Source organism: Apodemus sylvaticus, chromosome 6 (assembly GCF_947179515.1).
Source record: "Apodemus sylvaticus chromosome 6, mApoSyl1.1, whole genome shotgun sequence".
NCBI classification, from domain to species: domain Eukaryota; kingdom Metazoa; phylum Chordata; class Mammalia; order Rodentia; family Muridae; genus Apodemus; species Apodemus sylvaticus.
Window position 1 is genome coordinate 66,202,398 of NC_067477.1, and position 18,293 is coordinate 66,220,690.

General features: G+C 43.0%; 1 pseudogene; it reads right to left on the minus strand.

The window, feature by feature from the left end:
* Nucleotides 1-4,895: 4,895 nt before the first annotated feature.
* LOC127687937 (transcriptional adapter 1-like) lies at nt 4,896-16,094 on the minus strand (annotated as a pseudogene).
* Nucleotides 16,095-18,293: the final 2,199 nt, after the last annotated feature.

Genomic DNA, 18,293 nt, shown 5'->3' on the forward strand with positions numbered 1-18,293 from the left:
AAGATGGAAGTCATTATTCAAGCATGTGGTAGGCATAAATAAAAGTGGGACTGGGTCCCAGGGTGTTTTCTTTTCATCAGCTGTCTGACTCTTTGCACAGCTTCATGCGCTGTGTTAGGGCAGACACGTACAGCACTGGAGAACTTGCGAAGACACCTTAGATCATTTGCTCTCTTCAGTAACCAATCGAATCAGGAGTAATTGTCTCAATTTTATAGATGAAGAAACTAGGCCCAAGTCCTATCATTATCAAGGCAAAACATCTAAGGACCCCAGATTTTTACTTTAAAATCTTTTGGTTTCTACCACACAGTTTGTTCATCTTCTAACTCTGTTCCTGCCTTTCTCCATAAGGCAGATCCAGTTCCTGTGTCCCCCCTACCTCCCTGGCACGCTCGGATCTAGTTAGGGACTGACCCCTGCTTGTAGACATGCTTATATATTGGACTTCCCTCTCATTTCTGTCACTGCAGACATGTTCCTAGCGTGGCGTGTCTCTCCACCTGTGTCTGTTCTCAGACATAGATGAAGTCTGCATACATGGTGCTGACAGGCTGAGCACTTTGCTAACCTGTATTTTGGATGCCTCTTTCTCTAACAGGAATGAAGAAGTGGATACATTACAGATTTTGCTGTTTTTCTGGTTTGAGTTATTATGCAGGTGAAAAGCTGATATTGGTTTTATATTTTTTAAAGCCAGATAGCAAAATAAAAAGCTATCCATACTCAATCTCAGTAAGTACTTGGGGGAGGTAATGTCAGTGTAGATAATACTAAGATGTTGAAATTTTTATTATTTGGAGAAAATATTTGTCACTTTGGGCTCATACACACACACACACACACACACACACACACACCCATGAATACCACAACCTATTGCTTTCATCTTAATAACACAAAAACTTCACCAGCCATTCAATTTATTTCTTTTGGAAGATTTTAAAGAAAATCTTCCAAAAGAGTTGAATACATAAATTCCTTCAGTTTTATCTTGAACTTGGGTCTCAGTGGCAGGGAAGTATTGGATTTGGGTTTCTACCTGCACTGCACCTTTGGAAAGATACTCTCAAACACTGGCAAGATTCGCATTGGAGGAAGGATTGGCATGGCACATGGGAACGTTTTTATTACGCACATTCTTTTATGGGTTGTGGGTAGATATTTTCAATGTGCTGTTTTCCTAAGTTTTATGGAGTTCTTAGACCTTGTGGATTTAAACATCTGGGAATAAATGGCTAAATGTGAGAAAAACTATATGCTATGTTTTCTGAGAAGAAACATATTTCTGTTAAGTTAAAAATATATAATAAATTATACACAGTGGAAACAATAAGTCAGCAAGTATACTATCAGCACACAAACCGAATAAGTGAAACCATTTTTAAATGAGAGTCCGTCTAGAGACTGAATGCAAACATCCCACTGTGCTTTATCTATTTTCATGTGGTCAGCTCGCATCGATGGCTGTCCTCAGGAATGCCCACAGGAGCTTTGGTGGAGGCCTGGTGAAGAAGACTGGGGAAGGAATGAAAAGATTCTGTCACTGAGGTACTTCTGGAGTTAAGCTGAGAGGGTCACTGAAATTTAACTTCCCAGCAGTCACTTTTGGAGGGAAGAAAATCAGTGTACAGTGAATTCTTCTTAGAAAGTTGTCCTGATTTTTTTTTATTCGATATATTTTTTATTTACATTTCAAATGATTTCCCCCTTTCTAGCCCCCCACTCCCCAAAAGTCCCATAAGCCCCCTTCTCTCCCCCTGTCCTCCAACCCACCCCTTCCCACTTCCCCGTTCTGGTTTTGCCAAATACTGCTTCACTGAGTCTTTCCAGAACAAGGGGCCGCTCCTCCTTTCTTCTTGTACCACATTTGATGTGTGGATTATGTTTTGGGTATTCCAGTTTTCTAGGCTAATATCCACTTATCAGTGAGTGCATACCATGATTCACCTTTTGAGTCTGGGTTACCTCACTTAGTATGATGTTCTCCAGCTCCATCCATTTGCCTAAGAATTTCATGAATTCATTGTTTCTAATGGCTGAATAGCACTCCATTGTGTTTTTTTTCTTCCTCAACTCTGGGTACTGAGATTAAACAACTGGAGAGCGCTTTCTAGTGCTGTGTTCTTTAAATGCTCTCTCTCTTTCTTTCTTCCTTCCTTTCTTTCTTTCTTCCCTCCTTTCTTTCTTTCTTCCCTCCTTTCTTTCTTCCCTCCTTCCTTCCTTCCTTCCTTCCTTCCTTCCTTCCTTCCTTCCTTTCTTTCTTTCTTTCTTTCTTTCTTTCTTTCTTTCTTTCTTTCTTTCTTTCTTTCTTTCTTTCTTTCTTTCTTTCTTTCTTTCTTTCTTTCTTTCTTTCTTTCTTTCTTTCTTTCTTTCTCCCTTTCTCAAACACCCTGTGGGAAAAGCTTATCTACTTCAGCCTGTAGAGATTGGCAACACCATCTCCTATGCCGGGCCTGTCTGTGGAGGTTTCTGCTCTGCCCAGCTGACCTTATTCCTACACCCATGCTCAGCTGAGCATGTTTATTTCAATCCTTCTCTTCAGCTCTCTGCTGTGTATCCATTCCCTCTGGCGTGGCTTAACCGGCTTTCCAGAGACAAGTGTTCTTCATGGTTGCGCTTTGTCTGGGACAAGCTTTGTGAAATCGCAGGAGTAGGCAGCTGGAAGAAAGAGTTAATTCTGTCCTTGGTGGCTGCAGCCCTAACAGAACTGTCATCGTATAATTGAGCCCAATATAACAGAAATGCAGAGACTTATGGGAGAATTGAGACTAAGTTTTATGCAGCTTTGATTTTACTCTTCTGATTGAAATGCTTCCAAGCTGAGCAACGTGAGAGGTGACAGAAGAAGGAGAGGACGTGAGAGCAAAAGAGCACGGGAACACATGCGCGGTCAGAACCCTAATAGGATTGGGTGAGAGCCATCGCGTACCTGGCGCACTGCAACTGCAAAGTCTGCTTTCAGCATCAGGAGTGGGGTTTACCATCTGGAAGGGATTTCATTCTGTGATTACCTTTGGACCGCAATGCTTGTTGGGTCTTTACTAACAAGCACAGACCCAGAGAAAGCCTTTCATGCTAACAAGCAAACAAGCCATCCGTCTGCAAATTTCAAAACCAGAGGCAGGAGGCGGATGTGGAGTGGGTCGAAACTCTGCAGCTTCTCAGGGGAAAAGAAGTTCAGAGGGTGAGAGGGTGGGGGGGGGGGGGGGGCTTTGTCCTTCTAAACCCCCTTTCACAGCACATGGAATTGAACAATTATTCCATATATCAAATGTGCACTCAATGTGGAATGTGAGTAGCTGCCCTCAGGCTAGCAGTGAGAGAGTCTTAAATCTGCTCAGCAAAATGTACCACGCACGGACACTGTCTGCGAGCCATCTTCCGCTAGAGCAGCTGGGGCCTCCAATCCCAGTGAGAAAAACTAAGACCACAGTCCCTTTCTCTGTGTGGTCTCCCTCAGAATGTACCAAAGGGTCTACGCAGCCCTGGTCATTGACAGTCACAAAACATCCGTTCAAAATGTGGACAGGAGCTGGTGACGAAGGGCTGTAATCCCGGCACTTGGAGGCCAAGCAGAAAGGTCTTGCATCTGAGACCAGCCTCGAAGACATAGTGAGACTCCGTAGCAAACAAACAAATAAGGAAAGAACTAAACAGATGATACTGGAGAAGTTGAACTTGTTTTTTTCCCATTCTAGAATGTTTTATCCCTCAGAACTTTTCCTTTAATAATTTTTAATAAAATTTTAAGAAAATGTTTGAATGTTTTTTTTAAAAGTGAAAATAAAATATGCAGATTCAGATTTATCAACCACATTTAAATATGTACTGCATCTTACTTCTGTGTGAACCTGTCTGTACCCTCTTGTTTATTTACCAATACTGTTTGAATAAGGGCAACATCGCTATAAAACAAGAGTACCGGCAACACTGTTAGATATGCTGCTTGCAAGTTACCACTTCCAAGGATGGGCACAGGCATGCTGTAGAGGTCGCTTGTTTGCGAGATAAAAGCTTGCACTTCAAGAGCAGTAGGTGTCTGTGTAGCCTTGTCTGTCCTGGAATGCTCTCTGTAGACCAGCTGTCCTCAAACTCAGAGATCCACCTGCTTCTGCCTCCTAAGTGCTGTGATTAAAGGCATGTGTCAGCACCGCATGGCTGGGATCTGGTTTTTAATGCAGTATAGACTACCCCATCCAATATGCAGAACATGCTTTTTCAGAAGTGGAAATTTTAGACTTGCTAAATACAAAATATCTATCACCGAACATTCACCCCTTCTGTTACTCACAGGCACTAAGTTACAGTAGAGTCCTTATTCTAGAATGTTGTTTATCTTATAGAAAATAGGCCATAGACACTAAGCGTCAGGTGCCTAAAATTCCTATTCCAGGCAGAGAACCTCACCCCTGCCTACTCCCACAGGTGGGAGCATTTACAGGCAGACATGCGGCTCACTGTTACCAGACAGCTTCACCAGGTGTTCACTCAATGTCACATTTCCACAGGCAAGATTACTCATACACCGTACACTTCAGTCTTGAAATATGGACCCCTGCCCCCAAAGAGTTCATTTTTTAGGATCAGTGATTTTAGTCATGATCCTAATCCCTCAAATCCTAAGTTAGCAGAGTCCTTCCTTGGCTTCCCTACACCGGTGATAAACTTTGTCTTGCTGTTCCTCTGCTTGATCAGGGCGCCCATTTCATGTTCCTTCAATGCTAAGTATACACGGTATATGTAGTAATGGCGTGTCTATACACCAACGAAGCTTCAAAAAGGGTATACATGTTCATCAAAGCATGACAATACAAGCAAAATGTCCCCAGACGACAGCAGCAGAGGGCCGACTGCTGCTCAGCCTTATCAGGTTACGGGCGAGAAGCTGGATTTTATCTGTTGTGGCGGACAGAAAACACTAGAGGACTTGTGGCTAAATTGTTGTAAGTTACTACACTGTTCGTGAAAGATGGTGGGGCCGGACTTTTATCAAAGGTACAATTAAAATAGCCATCTCCTAAGCAATAAGCTTTGCTTCTTGACACAATTGAAGTCAGTGTATCTTTGAGGTGATTCTGCCCAGCCTAAATGTCCGCAGAAACAGCCTCCTCTGCGATGTTGTCTGGCCACTGCTCACGCGTGATCACTCTCCCTTCAAGTCCACCCTGAGTGGAACGTTTCATTGAGTAGAAAGGAAGCCTCAAATCATCGCCATCTTGGGGTTCCTTCACCACAGGCAATAAGCTCCAGAGAGGGCTATGAGGCAGGAATCCATGGTCAAATTTCTGCTGAACAGAAGAAAGCTTTTTTTTTTCTTTTTTCTTTTTCTTATGTCCTCAGGTTTTCCGGGTGTAGCTATAGAACCTGTCCAAGACAGAGATCCAGGATCCTCTATTTAGAAAGCAAAATCTGGGAAATGTCAGAATATCCAGAGGCATCTGTGAAAATAGATGTTATTTTCTGAGAAGTCTAGAAGCTTTGACATCAAATTCCTCTTTGCTGATCTTCTGATCAGACAAGTTTAAATTAGCCAGGATTGTTTCCTCTGAGTCTCCCACAATTCCAGTGAAGGAGAAAATTATGTCACATACTTTTACATTTAATATACTCCTAATATAGTCAAATTACTGCCATATACTAATGAAGGCTTAGGTAACTATTCCTTCCTAGGGAATTGTCTAAAATCGTGAGGAAGTAAAATGAGTTAAAACGTCACTAACATAGTTAAGAATGCTTAATTCCACATTTGTTCTCCTGCATACTTCACATGAATCCACTATCCTGAGAGAGAAAATGGTTAGAAAAAATATCTTTTAAAACAGGATGCCCTGCAGAAATCACCCTCAACAATTCACCTTCTGAAGACATTCCTTTTGTCTTTTGTGAGACAAGGTTTTCTCTTTATAACAAATCTGGCTGTCCTGGAACTTGCTTTGCAGACTAGGCTGATTGAAAAATCAGAGATCTTCCTACATTTGCCTCCCGAGTCCTCAGATTGAAAGTGTGCACCACCACCGCTGGTCTGAAGACACACCTAACTGCGATGGGACCTCCTCTTAGTGTGATGAAACCGGAGACCACCTATGGGTTGTCACACAGCGGGAGAACCCAACACTGTTCTTTGGTTTATAAAAACTGTAATAAACTGCAGGCAGGGGCAGGGCTTTGTAGAATATGCGTCCCAGGCTGACTGGTATAAAGTAAAACCGAGTTCTCCCACTCTTGGAGCTGTACTTGGCCAAGAACTTGAGAAGAACTTGAGCAAGGCTCTAGGGCATGATCCTAGTTTAAATTCATGCTTCAGCACAGAGGAGCTTGGCCATTTTCCACAATACTTGTCTCCACATTGTTTGATCCCTTTTATCTAATTCCACCCGAGCCAGTGGTATAAATTGTTCTGGTCCCCGACCCCTGTCATTCTACACATGAATGAGTGGAGCTTTAGGGAATGTTCTTATCTGTAGCCAAGGACAGAAAGAGAGTTCAAACCTAGGGGACAGGAGAAAACTGCATGTGAATTGTGGTTCTTCCTTTAGTAAGCTACCCTAGGCTTTGTATATAACTGCATAAGTAGATGCTATTCATGAAAACACGTCAGTTTGGGACCTTTCTAAAATGGCTGTGGGTGAAGTTATAGCCTCATCATTAAAGTTGTTATTCATGCATGAGGATCCGAGTTCAATCATAGAATTTACATAAAATAAAATAAAATAAAATAAAATAAAATAAAATAAAATAAACCAGGCCAGTCCCAGGCGCTTGACGGCAAGCTTGAGGGCCTGTGTTTGATCTTCAAGACCCACATGGTACAAGGAGGTAACCAACTAGCAAAAGTGTCTACATGTATGTGATAGTGTTTATCTGTGTGAATGTGTGCACATATGTGTCTGTGTGTATCTATGTGTGTCTGTATGTTTCTGTGTGTGTCTCTGTATGTGTTTGTGTGTCTCTCTCTCTCTAAGTGTGTGGTCAGGCAGATGCCAAGGGTGCTCTGACCAGGCAGCCTAGCCTGATAGACACCTTCATGGCCATAGAGACTGGAAAGTTGACTCAGAAATCAAGAGCACAGACTTGTTTTTATAGAGGGTCTGAGTTTGATTCCCAGCACCTCTGTGAAGGGCTTTACAGCTGTCTGTATAGCAAGACAATGAAAAAAAAAGAGTCATGGGTTTCATCAGTAACCCACAGGGACTTAAGGTCTAGCAATAGTCAGGGAAGTCAGTCTTTTCTTTTTAATAATTAATTTATTTTTTACATTCCATATTTTATTGCCCCCCCACCCAGTACATCCTCTGACTGCTCCGCATCCCATACCTCCTCCCCACCCCCTGTCTCTACGTGGATGTAGAGACCTCCACCCCACCTGACCTCTAAACTCTCTGGGGCTCCAGTCTCTTGAGAGTTAGGTGCATCATCTCTGAATGAACACAAACGCAGCAGTCCTCTACTGTTGGGGGCCTCATATCAGCTGCTGTATGCTGCCTGTTTGGTGGTCCAGTGTTTGAGAGATCTGGGGAGGGGGAATCCAGATTAATTGAGACTGCTGGTCCTTCAACAGGGTTGCCCTTCTCCTCAGCTTCTTTCAGCTTTTCCCTAATTCAACACAAAGGTCATCTGCTTCTGTCCATGGGTTGGGTGGAAATATCTACATCTGACTCTCTCAGCTGCTTGTTGGGTCTTCTGGAGTGCGTTCATACTAGGCCCCTTTTTGTGAGTGCTCCGTAGCCTCAGTAATAGTGTCAGGCCTTGGGGCCTCCCCTTGAGCTGGATCCTACTTTGCGCCTGTCACTGGACCTTCTTTTCCTCAGGCTCCTCTCCATTTCCATCCCTGTAATTCTTTCAGACAGGGATAATTATGGGTCAGAGTTGTGACTGTGGGATGGCCCCCTCTCCTTCATTTGATGCCCTGTCTTCCTACTGGAGGTGGGCTCTATAAGTTCTCTCTCCCTAATGTCAGGCATTTCATCTAAGGTTCCTCCCTTTGAGTCCTGAGAGTCCCTCACCTCCCAGGTCTCTGGTGCATTCTGGAGGGTCCCCTCAACCTCCTATCTCCCGAGGTTGTCTGTTTCCATTCTTTCTGCTGACCTCAGGGCTTCAGTCCTTTACCCTCACCCAATACCAGATCAGGTTCCCCTCTCCGCCCCCCATCCCCTACCCCTGTCCACTTTCCCTCCCAGGTCCCTCCCTCCCTCCCCACTTGTGATTGCTTTCTTCTCCCTCCCAAGTGGGACTGAAGCATCCTCATGTGGGCACTTCACGTGGACTGAAGTGGTTTTTTTTTTTTTTTGAGTTCTGTGGACTGTATCTTGGGTACTCTGTACTGTTTTGGGGGGGCTAACATCCACTTATTAGTGAGTACATACCATGAATGTCCTTTTGAGTCTGAGTTTCTTCACTCAGGATGATATTTTCTACTTCCATCCGTTTGCCCAAAAACTCAGGATGTCCTCGTTCTTAATGACTGAGTAGTATTCCATTGTGTAAATGAACCACATTCTCTGTATGCATTCTTCTGTTGTGGGGCATCTGGGTTGTTTCCAGCTTCTATCTATCACAAGGCCGCTATGAGCATAGTGGAATATGTGCTCCTGTGGCATGGTGGGATATCTTTTGGGTATATCCCCAAGAGTGGTATTGCTGGGTCTTTAGGTAGATCTATTTCCAATTTTCTGAGGAAGCTCCAGATTGATTTCCTGAGTGGTTGTACCAGCTTGCAATCCCACCAGCAATGAAGGAGTGTTCCTCTTACTCCACATCCTCTCCAACATGTGTTGTCACCTGTGGTTTTGATCTTAGCCATTCTGATTGGTGTAAGGTTGTATCCAAAGTAACAAAATCAGAAAGGAAAAGGGAGACAAAACAACAGAAATGGAGGAAAGTCAGTCTTTTTTTTTTTCCTGATTTTTTTAAAATTTCTATATTCTTTGTTTAAAATATGGAATGTAAAAAATAAATTAATTATTAAAAAGAAAAGACTGACTTTTCTGACTATTGCTAGACCTTATGTCCCTGTGGGTTACTGATGAAGCCCATGACTCTTTTTTTCTCATTGTCTTGCTATACAGACAGCTGTAAAGCCCTTCACAGAGGTGCTGGGAATCAAACTCAGACCCTCTATAAAAACAAGTCTGTGCTCTTGATTTCTGAGTCAACTTTCCAGTATCTATGGCCATGAAGGTATCTATTCTTTGTTTACATTCCAAATGCTTTCCCCTTTCCCAGTTCCCCCCTCCCCAGAAGTCCCATAAGCCCTCTTCCCTCCGCCCATTCCCCAATCCACCCCTCCCATTTCTCTGTCCTGGTATTTGCTGCATCAAGACTTTCTAGGACCAGGGACTTCTCCATCCTTCTTCTTGGGAATCATTTGATATGTTAATTATGTCTTGAGTATTCAGAGCTTCTGGGCTAATTAATATCCACTTATTAGTGACTGCATTCCATGTATATTCTTTAGTGATTGGGTTACCTCACTTAGGATGATATTATCCAGTTCCAGCCATTTGCCTAAGAATTCCATGATTTCATTGTTTTAAATTGCTGAAAAGTATTCCATTGTGTAAATATACCACACTTTCTGTATCCATTCCTCCACTGAGGGACATCTGGGTTCTTTCTAGCTTCTGGCTATTATAAATAAGGCTGCTATGAACATAGTGGAGCATGTGTCCTTATTGCATGCCGGGGAATCCTCTGGTTATTGCCCAGGAGTGGTACAGCAGGGTCCTCCAGAAGTGTCATGCCCAGTTTTCTGAGGAACTACCAGACTGATTGCCAGAGTGGTTGTACCAGCTTGCAATCCCACCAGCAGTGGAGGAGTGTTCCTATTTCTCCACATCCTCGTCAACACCTGCTGTCTCCTGAGTTTTTAATCTTAGCCATTCTGACTGATCTGAGGTGAATTCTCAGGGTTGTTTTGATTTGCATTTCCCTAATGATTAATGATGTTGAACATTTCTTAAGGTGCTTCTTGGCCATTCGAAATTCTTCAGGTGAAAATTCTTTGTTTAGCTCTGTACCCCATTTTTAATAGTATTATTTGGCTCTCTAGAGTCTACCTTCTTGAGTTCTTTATATATATTGGATATTAACCCTCCGTTGGATTGCATTGATGGATTTTCATTTATTTAACCATCCATGCATTCCTGGGATGAAGCCTACTTGATCATGGTGGATGATCCTTTTGGTGTGTTCTTGAATTCAGTTGGTAAGAATTTTATTGAATATTTTTGCATCAATAGTCATAAGGGAAATTGGTCTGAAGTTCTCTTTCTTTGTTGGATCTTTGTGTGGTTTTGGTATCAGCGTAATTGTGGCTTCATAGAACGACTTGGGTAGTATTCCTCCTGTTTCTGTTTTGTGGAATAGTTTCAAGAGTATTGGTGTTAGGTCTTCTTTGAAGGTCTGATAGAATTCTGCACTAAAACCATCTGGTCCTGTGCCTTTTTTTGGTTGGAAGACTTTCAATGACCACTTCTATTTCTTTAGGGGTTATGGGACTGTTTAGATGATCTATTTGATCCTGATTTAATTTTGGTATTTGGTATCTATCTAGGAAATTGTCCATTTCCTCCAGATTCTCTAGTTGTGCTGAGTATAGGCTTTTGTAGTAGGATCTGATGATTTTTTTTTGAATTTCCTCAGTTTCTGTTGTTATATCTCCCTTTTCATTTCTAATTTTGTTAATTTGTACTGTCTCTGTGCTAGTATCTCTTAGCCAGACTGATTAGTCTGGCTAAGGGTTTATCTATCTTGTTGATTTTCTCAAAGAACCAGCTCCTGATTTTGTTGATTCTTTGTATGGTTCTCTTCGTTTCTACTTGATTGATTTCAGCCCTGAGTTTGATGATTTCCTGTCTTCTACTCCTCCTGGGTGAAATAGCTTCTTTTTGTTCCAGGGCCTTCAGGTGTGTCATTAAGCTGCTAGTGTATGCTCTCTCCAGCTTCTTTTTGTAGGCACTCAGAGCTATGAGTTTTCCTCTTAGCACTGCTTTCATTGTGTCCCACAAATTTGGGTATGTTGTGCCTTCATTTTCATTAAATTCTAGAAAGTCTTTGATTTCTTTCTTTATTTCTTCCTTGACCAAGGTATCATTGAGAAGGGTATTGCTCAGCTTCCATTTATATATGGGCTTTCTGTTGTTTTTGTTGCTATTGAAGATCACTCTTACTCCATAGTGATCTGATAGGAGGCATGGGATTAGATCGATCTTCTAATATCTGTTGAGGTCTGTCTTGTGACCAATTATATGGTCGATTTTGGAGAAGGTACCATGAGGTGCTGAGAAAAGGTACATTCTTTTGCTTTAGGGTGGAATGTTCTATAAATATCAGTTAAGTCCAATTGGTCCAAAGCTTCGATTAGTTTCACTGTGTCCCTGTTTAGTTTCTGTTTTCCTGATCGGTCCATTGAGGAGAGTGGAGTGTTGAAGTCACCCACAATTATTGTGTTAGATGCAATGTGTGCTTTGAGCTTTAGTAAAGTTTCTTTTATGAATGGGGGTGCCCTTGCATTTAGAGCATAGATGTTCAGAATAGAGAGTTCTTCTTGGTGTATTTTTCCTTTGACCAATAAAAAGTGTCCTTCTGTGTCCCTTTTGATGACTTTAGGTTGAAAGTCAATTTTATCTGATATTAGAATGGCTACTCCTGCTTGTTTCCTGAGACCATTTGCTTGTAAAATTGTTTTACAGCCTTTTTACTCTGAGGTAGTATTTGTCTTTGACACTGAGGTGTGTTTCCTGTATGCAGCAAAATGTAGGGTCTGTTAGTCTATGTCATTTTATTGGGGAGTTGAGTCCATTGATGTTAAAACATATTAAGGAATAGTTTATTACTTCCTGTTATTTTTGATGTTATTTTTATGTTTGTGTGGTTATCTTCTTTTGGGTTTGATGAAAGAAGGTTACTATCTTGCTTTTTCCAGGGTGTAGTTTCCCTCCTTGTATTGGCGTTTTTCACCTATTATCCTTTGCAGGGCTGGGTTTGTGTAAACATATTGTGTAAATTTAGTTTTATCATGGAATATCTTGGTTTCTCCATCTATGGTGATTGAGAGTTTTGCTGGGTATAGTAGTCTTGGCTGTCATTTGTATTCTCTTAGAGTCTGCATGAGATCTGCCCAGGATCTTCTAACTTTCATGCTCTCTGGTGAGAAGTCTGGTGTAATTCTGATAGGTCTTCCTTTATATGTTACTTGGTCTTTTTCTCTTACTGCCTTTAATATTCTTTCTTTGTTTAGTACATTTGGGGTTTTGATTATTATGTGATGGGAGGTATTTCTGTTCTGGTCCAGTCTGTTTGGAGTTCTGTAGGCTTCTTGTACATTCATGGGCATCTCTCTCTTTAGGTTAGGGAAGTTTTCTTCCAGAATTTTGTTGAAGATATTTGCTGCTCCTTTCAGTTGTAAATCTTCACTCTCATCTATACCTATAATCCTTAGGTTTGGTCTTCTTATTGTGTCCTGGATTTCTTGGATGTTTTGGTTTATAAGCTTTTTGAATTTTGTATTTTCTTTGACTGTTGAATCAATGGTTTCTATGGTATCTTCGGCATCTGAGATTCTTTCTTCTATCTCTTTTATTCTGTTGTTGATATTTGCATCTATGACCCCTGATTTCTTCCCAAGGTTTTCTATCTCCAAAGTTGTCTCCCTTTGTGATTTCTTAGTTGTTTCTATGTCTGTTTTTAGATCCTGGATGGCTTTGCTCAGGTCCTTCACTTGTTTGTTTATGTTTTCCTGTATTTCTTTAAGCAATTTTTGTGTTTCCTCTTTCATGACTTCTGCCTGTTGACCCAAGTTCTCCTGTATTTCTTTAAGTGATTTTTGCATTTCCTCTTTGTTGGCTTCTATCTGTTGACCCATATTCTCCTGAATTTCTTTAAATGATTTTTGTGTTTCCTTTGTAAGGGCTTCTACCTTTTGATCCATTTTCTCCTGTAATTCTTTAAGAGATTTATTTATGTCCTTCTTGTGTTCCTCTAACAGCATCATGACCAGTGATTTTAATTCCAAATCTTGTTTTTCTGGTGTGCTAGGGTATCCAGGACTTGCTGTTGTCAGAGAATTGGGTTCAGATGCTGCCATATTGCCTTGATTTCTATTAGTAACATTCCTACATTTGCCTTTTGCCATCTGGTTATCTCTGGCGTTTGTTGGTCCTGTTGTCACTGTCTGGTGCTTGAACCTCCTGTTAGCCTGTAAGGCTATTTCTGCTCCTCTGGATGACTGGGTTTCCCCTGGCACAGATTGCTTATGGGCTGCCCTACTCTTGAATGCCTTTGGAGCCCTGGTGTGCCTTACCCCAAGCAATGTTATACTCAGGGTTGTCTCTGTGACCCTGGAGCTACCTATCCTGTTTGACTGGGAGTGAAGATGGCAGTGGGGAACTCCTCCAAGTGCTGATTACTCTGCAGGGCAAATGACCCATTACAGGCTGGCACACAGAGGAACCACAGAGCTGCCCAGGTCTTGGGCACAGGCACAAGTCTGGAGGTCTGTGTTCCAAGTGATGTTAAACATGGGATACCTCTGTACCTGGAGCTGCCTGCCCTGTCTGTCTGGGAGCAAAGATTGAGGCCAGTAGTGTTGATTAATGTTTGACATATCACGAGTTCAGAGCGCACCTGAACTCCCCTCACAGCATGTAGCAGTGGCACACAGAGCAGGACACACTAACCACTCAAGCCTCCCCAGCTACAACAATGAACCTGCAACGTGGTGCCCCAGAAAGTCAGTCTTTAATTGAGCACTGAAATGTTTACAGGACTGACTATCCTGACTTCATCCAAATGCGAGGCAACTCCCTAAATGATCTCAGGATTCTGACAGTCAAAAACTAATGTAATAACTACTTGTTATTTTTTAATTCAAACTGAATTTCAAGGAAGTTTTTCCCACATCATAGATATCTAGTGAGTGTATGCAGGTTGAAAGGGCATTAAAGCCTGACCCCTGAGTGAGCTCAAGAATAGCTGGCAAGAAGCTAGGTCAAATCTGTCTTCCTTGGACTTTCCAGTTACTGGCCCTAGTCCTGCTAGAGATGGGTCACAATCTCAGAAGCATCCGAGTGCACCATTGTAAGCTTGGATTTCTCGGCTGTCTCCCACTCTGCTTACTGTAGTGTGCATGTATCTGTTGGTCCAGGGGAAATGGAAGGATATAGATGATATTGTCAATGACTGCGAATAAAGAGCTAGGTCTAAGACAGAGCTGATTGCAGCTGCCCCTCTTCCCATTTCACATGGCCCCTTCTCTCAACCTCCTTCCCTTCTCCTCTGAGAAGGGGGAGGCTCTCCCTTGGGTACAAATCTGCCCTGGCATCTCAAGTTATTGCAGGACTAGGTATATCCTCTTCCACTGAGGCCAGACAAGGCAGCCCAGTTAAGGGAGTGGGATTCACAGGCAGACAACAGAGTCATGGGTACACCCTCCTCCAGTTGTTACAGGATCTGTATGAAGACCAAGCTGCACATTGCTTCATATGTGCAGAAGGCCTAGGTCCAGCCCATGCATACCCTTTGGTTGGTGGTTTCATGTCTTGGAGCCCCAAAGGGTCCAGGTTAGTTGACTCTGTTGGTCTTTGATGGAGTTCCTATCCCCTCCAGGGGTTCCTCAATCATTCCCCCAGCTTTTCCACAAAATTGCGGGTCTTTCATCTGTTTCTGTCAGCTGCTTGGTGGAGCCTCTCAAAGGACAGTTATTCTAGGCTCCTGCCTGCAGGCATAACAGAGATAACAGAGTACCATTAATAGTGTCGGGGACTGGTGCTTGCCCATGGGATGGGTCTCTAGCTGGGCTAGTTATTGGTTGACTATTCTCTTAGTCCATCTTTGTCCCTGCAGTTCTTATCAGTAGGACAAGTTTTGGGTAGAAGGTTTAGTGGGTGGGTTGATGTCTTTACCCCTCAACTGGGGTTCCTGCCTGGCTACAGGAGGTGGCCACTTCAGGCTTCATATCCCCCACTGCTAGAAGTCTCGGCTAGAGTCATCCTCGTAGACTCCCTGGAGTCTTCCCCATTCCCAGGACTCTGGCAAGTCCTAGAGATGCTGGAGAGGGCCAGAAGAATGAACAGAAATCCGCAGCGGTAGTGGGGTAGAGAGTCCATTCTCAATGCAAAGACAAACATCTTTAAAAATCTCCTCTCACAACTTCAGCTGTCATCAGACTATTTTTACTATTTCAGACTGACTAATTCCCTCAAACTCTCAGTTCAGGACCCAGGTCTTTTCCCTGTCACTTCATCTCCATCATTCCTGTCCCCTTTCTAGTGTACACTATCTCACCGAGGTCACAAACTAGTAGGCTGGGACCACAGATGGCATGCAGGTTGTTTGTTTGACTTACTGATAATCAAGGAATTTTGAACATATTTGTTGCCACAGCTTGGTGGTACGACACTTAAAAGTCCTGGTTTTGATATGTGGCATACAAAAAAATTATTTTGCACAAAAAAAAAATCCAAATTTAGGAGTGGACCTGAAAAATGGTTAGATCCTGCCACACTGAGCCCACGTTCTCACCTGGTAATGACTGGTGGAACTGAGGTGAATCTGGCCCTTTGGGATCACAGGTGCTAATCCTTCATTGCCTCTACTCCATCCTCTCCACCAGCTACACCCATGCCCTGCTGCCCTCTGCCAGAACATCTGGGCATCCTTTCAAGCCTCAGCCCTTGTGCCCCATGCTGGGCCCAAGTTGGAAAGGACAGGGTGTGTTGAGTAGACAGTGCCAGGATATTTTTTAAAGGAGAAAATAGATCGAAGGAAGGAAGGAAGGAAGGAAGGAAGGAAGGAAGGAAGGAAGGAAGGAAGGAAGGAAGGAAGGAAGGAAAGAGATGAGACACGGAATAAAAATGGTTATCACTATTACAGATAAAATTCGAAAGGGAAAGTATAGATTCTTGATCTTCTTCTACAAAACTTACCTGCTGTGATTTCGGAGTCGCAGAAACCTTGGCTGAGACCACAGTTGGGAAAGCAGCTGGAGACATTTGGGCACTTGCCCAAGTCAATAATGCTGAGGGCCCGAGAGATGCTTGGGTGCCACTGAAGCCTGTGGCCTGCAGCTGGAGGACACTGCTTCTGTTAAGCATCCTGACTCCCTCTGTTTTCAGAAGGAAACCAGGAATGGGCTGATGGGTTTGCTCTGGCAGCAAGATGAGGCACTGGCTTAGGAAGGAAGAGCAAGGTTTATTATGGTTGGGTAGAACCCCTAATTGCCACTTTGGAGAGAGCTCAGGTTTAAGATTCATGTTCTGTAGCCAAGAGCCTCTCTTCCTGCAAAATCTCTGCAGCTAATTAGTGGCTGGGCATCTTGAAAGAAATGGCTATTTGTTTTAGTTTTTAGTAAAAGCAGCTTGGAGCTTTCCTGACTTCTGCCTGTTTACCTTTCTCCTGGCTACCAGTGGATGTTAAAGGGGATGAGCTGGTCTCTCTGCCAGTTAAGCCTCTGCCAGGGGCATGCTTTGTTCCTGAGGGGAAAACATGACTTCTCATTCTTTTCAGTTAGCCCGATCTGCCGGGTCTCAGTTGAGAGTCAGATTCTAAACACAGTCTCCATGAGAAACTCAGAGCCAGGAATAAATACAAAGACTACCATGGAGAATGAGATCAGATCATCTCTGTGAAGAGGGACTGGAGGTGTAGGAAAGACCTGGGACACGTAGCTGTTCACTATGTCTATTCAATAGATCTAGAGCTATTCACTCTGTCCCCACACTCATCGACCACATTCTGGACCCTGGGGAACCCACGAGTGTGTACAACATCAATTTGATCCATGGCCTCTGCTCTCCCTTTGGGTTAGGTAAATGTAGCACACTGGTGGGATACTGGAGGGGTGGTAGTCATATCCATGTCCTGGCTTCCATGCAGAGACCCTCTTCAGAGCTGGGGATGCATCTCGGTTACAGAATGTTTGCTCATCATGTCCCAGAGCCCATGTTTCATCCCCAGCACTGGGGAGAACAATGCACACGCTCAATATAGATTCTAGCAGTCATGCCTTCCCTCTTCTCTTTGGTTGCTGCATAAGACGCATTCTACTATAATCTGCCACTACCTTTTAGATAGTAGGGTAAAAGATCTGAACTCACTTCAGGGTTTGGAAAACCACCAATCCATGAGCTAAATATCAAAATAAAACAAAACAAGGCAAAACAAACAAACAAAAAACCCCATCAACCCTTGAGCTCAAAACTCTACTATGCCCCAATCTCAGGACTTGAAAGCCCACCAATTCCCACCCTGGAAATAGTCACCTTGGAAAACTCCAACCCCAAAAAACCCTATATAAGCCTGACTTCAGCTAAGCCCCTGCTGTTTCTCTCCTGAGCAGAGGCAGCCACCCTCTGTGTCTCTCTTGTAATCTCTTATAAATCTCTTGTGTGAGGTTTGTTGTGCTGTGTGATAGTCCTTGGCTCCCAACTGCCAGGATACCTCAGAGCTGTAACACTTACACAGATGATGAAACATTCTGTTTCTCAAGATCATCTTAATTTGATAGGGCCATCTGTTTCCTGCAAGAAAAATGGGGTCCAGAGCTAAACAGAGAAGTCTCAACTGAGGAATCTCAAATGGCCAAGAAGCATCAAAAGAAATGTTCAGCATCCTTAGTCATCAGGTAAATGCAAATTAAAATGACCCCGAGATTCCACTTTACACCAAGTAGAATGACTAAGATCAAAACCTCAGGTGGCAGCAGATGCTGTCGAGGATATGGAGAAAGAGGAAAGCTCCTCCATTGCTGGTGAGATTGCAAGCTGGCACAACCACTTTACAAATCAATTTGGTGGTTCTTCAAAAAATTGGAAATAGTTCTACCAGCTATGCCACTGCTGGGCATATACCCAGAAGATGCTCCAACATATAACAAGGACACATGCTCCACTATGTTCATAGCAGCCTTATTTATACTAGCCAGAAGCTGGAAAGAGCCCAGATGTCCCTCAATGGAAGAATGGATACAGACAATATGGTACATTTGCACAATGGAATACTATTCAGCTATTAAAAACAACAACTTCACAAATTATGCAGACAAATGGATGAAACTTGAAACTATCATCCTGAGTGAGGTAACCCAGACCTAAAAGGACATGCATGATGTGTACTCACTAATAAATGAATATTAGCTCAAAAGCACAGAATCCCCACAATACAACTCACAGACCATATGAAGCTTAACAAGAAGGAAAGAAGGAAGGCCCACGTATGGATGCTTCAATCCCACTAAGAAGGGGGAACAAAATAATCATGGGAGTTAGAGAAGGACCTGAGTGGGAGAGAGGAAG